We start from the raw sequence: 6082 nt of genomic DNA, 5'->3' as shown, positions 1-6082 counted from the left end.
TCATTCTATTTTTTTATAACTCAAAACACAAATACCCGAATTCTACGTTATTTGAATAATCCAACTATTAATTTAATAAGTTTTACCTTTTTGCTTTAATTCATGTGTTTTACGAGCAGTTACAAAAAAACTTTTCATCTCAAATCATATTTTTAATTTATCATCCATCTCAACTCTAAAGAAAAATACTCCTTTCGCTTTTTTTCTGTCTCTGAAAAATTGTTTAATGCCAGACAAAATATTTTCTAAATAATGCCATAAATACTTCAAACGCTCTATGGAAAATATTTAAGGATTTAAATAATATGGCTTAGCAAAAACTCGCAACTTGGGATCAAAAGTTTTCAAGTGCTGCAAACTGTTAAGAGCCAAGACACATATCAAATAGTTTAAAATACAATACAGCAACAGGAACAACAACAACATCAAAATATATGCATAAGTACAATAACTTTTGGCGATTAAGTTGGCAACGTGGCAAACTTTTGTTTGTCTAACAATTTGTGTGCTCAAATTTCATTTTATCTTTTTGTTTGAGAAAAAAAACAAAAAATAAATGATAAAAGAGAGAGTTTTGTACTCGTAATTACAATTCGAATAGTGTAGCATAATCAGGAAAAACAGTAAAAGCTTTTGCAAGATGTTGTTTGTGTTGTTGTCACTCTAGTTGCCTTGGGAAATACAGAGATATGTACAATATATATATATATATATATATGAATATATATGGCTGGGCTTGCCAAAAGCCAAAGTTACACAGAAACTTTGAAAAAGAATTTGGTACATCAAAGCAAATATTTTTAATGAATTTCTTGGCCGATCCTGAAAGCCTCCAAAACGCACCACACGCAAATGCTCAGGCCAAAAACAAAAAAAGGGACACAAGAAGGGCAGGCACAACAGATGCTAAAGCTGGTGGGAAGAGGGGGCAGTGGAGGGGGAGGGGCAGGTTCATAGGTCCACTCTTTGACCATGGCACGGAAATCGTGTTGCTCGTTGGTGGCCTTAATTAAATTTAAATATTTTATCACCGAAAAATTGCCAGGCGGCGGCAGCAACTGCACAGCGACAACAGCAACAAAAACAACAACAACAGCAGCTTCTCTGAGCATGAAAAGGGTGCAGAAATGTTGGCACTGTGTGAGGCTGTTCATGTGTGTGTGTGTGTGTTTGTGTGTGGGTATGTTTGTGTGTGTTCGAGTGCAGACAGCCAAAAAATACTGATGTGGGTGTATTTTTCATTATTTGCGAAGCGTTGCAACTTTTTTGGTTGCCTTGTGCCTTTGCTGTTGCTGTTGTTGCTGTTGTTGTTGTTGTTGCCTTTCCTGTTGCCGTTGCCGTTGCCGTTGCCGTTGCCGTTGCCGTTGCTGTTGTTGTTGTCGTTGCCTTTGCCTTTGCCTTTGCCACACACTTCATATTCAATTGTGTTGAATAATTGCCATACGGTTTTTTGACCAACGGTTTTTGACACTTGCCTAAAAGGACATACACGCGCTCAAGTGCCGCAGCCCAGGCAACGCCCCCATCTCTATACTTCCTCCCCTGTTCCCTTCCCTGTCCACTCCTCCCTTTGCTGCCCTCATGCCGCATTTGAAGTTGAACTTCCCTTTTTGGCCGCTCGACCAAAAAATGAGCAAAACATTTGGCAAAAAACTGAATGACTGCAAAACTGAGGACCTCCGGACACGGGGCAACAGGAACAACAGCAACAACAACAACAACAGCAACTACAACAACAACAACAACAACTACAACAACGGCAACAAAACATGCCAGAAGCGTTTTTTGAAATATCTTTGTAAATATTTAAAATGTTCCGCACATGCGGGTACTTCAATCATGCGCCAAACTGAATCGCCAATATGGCCAGAAGGGAGCGGGAAGAAGAGTGCCGAAGGGGAGGCTGAACAAAGTGGTATGTTCATTTCTGTTTTGGCTTTGGCATTTGGGAAAAGCTGCACTCTATTTTAGAGCTTAAGCCGCCCAAGAGGCGTAAGTTTTGAATAGTTTTTGTTGACCAATGTCAGCATACAATTTGGTATTCATAAATTAATGAAGCATCGGACAAAAAATCCCTCTTTGGACTCTAAAGTTTTTCCATAAATAATTATACAGCCCATTTCCCTTCTCATCCCAGAGTGTTGCGCCGAATTAACGTACCCTATTTTAAGAAGGTATTAAAACTTGTAATCCGGTTGTGATTTTATAAAACAATAGACATAAAATGGCTCTCAGCTTATTTAACTCACTTCCCCTACATTAAAATTAAAACGCAGATTGCTTAACTAATATAATATATTATTTATAAAATTATTTATCAATAAAATGAAAACACATGCAAAAATTAATGGGCCAAATATGGTCTGAATCAGCTGGGCAAGAGTTCATTAAAAATGCATTAGAATTGATTCAAGTAAACTGCGGAAGAGTTTTTGAAAAAATAAATTTATTTTATTAGTAAAAAAATATTTAATCAATTTGTTTTCAAATATACAATGCACAGTCAATGAATTTTTAAGCAAATTAATTAATTTTCAGAAGCAAAAGTAAACAAATGAATTTGATTAAATTTATTAGAAAAACAAGTGCGAAAGGTCGTGGTCGAGATCCCGACCATAGCATACCCGTCACTTATTTTAATATATATAAAAGTATTTTAAAGGAGTTACTACCCAATAAAAACTACTGCATACTTTTAGGTGATTGTATTGAAATAATCAATTTATTAATAACTTTGGTTAGCTATTACTCCCGTTTTACTTGTCCGATATTGCTGCGGTTAAGTGAGAATATAGATAATATTAATAGATAACATTATTTACCATAAAAACTATATTATCTTAAATTCTATGTGGTGGTTTTTCGCGATTTGTGGGGCAAAAGGGGCGTGTGTGTGTGCCAAATTTGTTTGCTCTACCTCTATTAGTCTCTGAGATCCTGTTGTTTATACAGACGATCAGACGGTTTTTCGCGATTTTCGGGGGCACAGAGGGGAGTGGCTTAAATTTGAAACACACTTGAACTGCTTCAACGCATTTGGAGTCTGTGGGTGAAAGTTTTGTATCTCTATCTCTTATAATCTCTGAGATCCTTTTGTTCATAAAGACAGACAGACGGACAGACGGACAGACGGACATGGCTATATCGACTAGGCTGTTGATGCTGATCAAGAATATATATACTTCATGGGGCCGGAGATTCCTCCTTCTCATTGTTACATACATTCCAACGAACACAATATACCTTTGTACTTATTTTTTAAGTAACGGGTATAAAAACTAAATTAGTAAAATCAAGAATAACAAAGGTTCTTTTTTAATTAGATCTATTATATAGTTTTCTAATATTGTTGTGGATATAAGTTGACAACTGTTTCTGATTCCATTTCTTTTTAAATCTTTGTATGCAACATACACTGTATTATATCCCTAGGAAACTTTACTAAACATATTTAAACTATTACAATTTAAAAAACAAACTAACGACATAAATATCGATAAGACTAAAAGGTGTTACTCTTCCGATTAATTTTTAAAACAGAAAGAGTTATCTTATGAAATAACATTAAGTAATTCTTAAAATTCGTTGTATCATATTTTTTTGCTTTCCTGAGTATTTTTTTTTAATTGTTGAGTTGTTACATTCCTGTATATATATCTTGTGGCTACAAGACATATTTACTTGTGACTCTTTTCTTAGTTAAATATTTTTTTTATTAGAAATCAGTTTCTGTGCGTCATTATTTTCAGTGGATTATTTTTATGAATGTAAGATATTTATTTTCTCAAATATTAAAAAAAAAAAAATTAAATGTTTTAATACTAAAAAATCGTATAACTTAATGGATTTCCATTCAACATTTGCTTGTTGTTGTTGAGCTCCAAGGTTGCTCGTTGTGGCCATAACAAACTGGCAACCAGGTTGAGCGACGGTAAATGAGTAAATGCACAATACCGTACACTATACAACAGGAAGAGGCAAGTTCGGAGCATGGTTACTCACACTAAGTCGCAGCAGCAACGTAACTGCATGAGCCGAAGCGCCTCTCAGTAGCCTACACCAACACAATGACACCGACACCGACACACTCACACACACACACACACACACGAGTCGGCTGAGAAGTGGCACACTTTGAGTTGTATCGAACTATTTTTTGTACTCTTCTTTTATTTTAACGAAACACAACAAAACTCGCGACGTTGAGCGGCACAACAAACAACAACAACAAAAGGAATACGACAGTTGTTGGCTGTACGCAATGAAATCGTGAGATTCCAGTTAGTTGCTCGGCTCAGGACAATTATTGTAGACGTTGACGTTCAAGCGAAACGCAGCGTCTCGTGTCGACGAATTAACACTGAAGAGCTGAAGAGCCAAGTCGGCGGCAGTCGTCGCTAGGTAGCGTTCAGTTGTCCGTGGCAGAGCCGCAGCTGCACTACCACCAAAATGCGACACTCACACACGCACACAGACACATATATATAGACCATGGCCCGGCACATTGGCCAACCCAAGCGGGCAACAAAAAAAATATTCAAGCAGGCAGCTATAAAAGGCGTACTGTGGTTGACATTATCGTGTGCAACTAAATCACACACACACACAGTTGCAAGGGCATGCAGTCGTTTAAGTGTGTGTAAGTGTGTGTGTGTGTGTGTGTGAGGACAAAAGGAATGCCAAGTTGATGCCTCGTGCTCACACTATTCGCACAGTGTCGCAACGCCCCTTCGTGCGCTCATTCGTTCGTACAATGCGGCGTATGAGTAACAATAACACACACACACTTGCATACACGACCCTCCACCGACTGCCCCACCTGCCTCTGCTGCTGATGCTTCATTTATGGCATTTGATATGCTAATTTGCACGATTTCACAGAAGATTCGAATGCCAGAGAGTCACCCAAAGTAACGAAGCCACCACCAGCGACTCGTCCATCGTCATCATAACGGTACCCAAGTGTCGCACGAGAGCAGCTCACTGAGTTGACTGAGTTACCAGAATGTTTCGCTCTGTTTTAATAGCATTAAATAAGCTCGGTTCATCTGCGAAAGCTCTACATATGAATAAAAAATTCTATAAGTTCTCTAAGGAAATGATCATACGAAATATGATCAATCTGCTGATTGGAAACAATCTTCAGCTGTTTTGCCATCCGAACAGCCGAAGTTGGCAACGACAACCAACTGTAGCGCATTCCATGTGTCCAGCAAGTCCTTTCAAGCAATTCACCACCGTTGCGCACAAAAGTATGCTCTGCTTTTCGTACTCTCTCTACCAGTTCTCTGAGAGAGAGAACGAACTCACCAATACTGCTGCAAGCGCCAGTTAAATGTCAGCAGCAGCTCCATTGAGAACTGCATATATAGCACAGAGGCGGAGTCTGTTTGCTGGCCATGTAAATGCCACAGATGCTTATATACCAGAAAGGAGGTGGCTTCACATTTCACAGCATATACATGCTAAATAAATTTCACTTGCACAAAATGGCGGCAGTCAGCAATTGATGAACATAATTGTTAAACAGTTGAGAGTTAAAAACCCCAGTTGCAAGGACGCCTCTGCGCTTTGTTTACGACTTGTTTAGTGGCACGATACACGATACAACAACAGGCCGTAAACATAAACACGATACAGGATAAAACACGAGGCGAGTCGCTCAGCAAAAGAGCGAAAGTTGTTGCTGGTTTGTACTGCAATTTTGCCGAGGACACAATTTCTCAACCTCTCTCTCTCTATTTCGCTCGGCGATACAATGCAATAACAAGAAAAACAGCCGGCATATCCTTTTCATCCTGTTGAGCGCTGGTCAAAAAACAGCTGACACCTGCTACACAACCGGCGTCCAGTTTGACAGCTTTTAGACATTATCGCCAAGTCGTCGGCAATCACATGTGACATTATCGCATAGCCCACGGACAATGGATGTTGTTCCTTCTCTTAAAAAGGAAAAAAAAACTTTTGGCCAGCCAAAAAGCTATGAATAATATTTGGAGACTTATCTGCGCCAGCGACAAAAGTCTTTTCCCCACTTTATGGCAAATTATGCAAATTTCTGATTTCCAATGTAAACATTTGC

This window comes from Drosophila innubila (genome assembly GCF_004354385.1).
Source record: "Drosophila innubila isolate TH190305 chromosome 3R unlocalized genomic scaffold, UK_Dinn_1.0 2_E_3R, whole genome shotgun sequence".
Classification (NCBI taxonomy): domain Eukaryota; kingdom Metazoa; phylum Arthropoda; class Insecta; order Diptera; family Drosophilidae; genus Drosophila; species Drosophila innubila.
The sequence above is the reverse complement of the archived record's forward strand: the minus strand, read 5'-3'. Positions refer to the sequence as shown.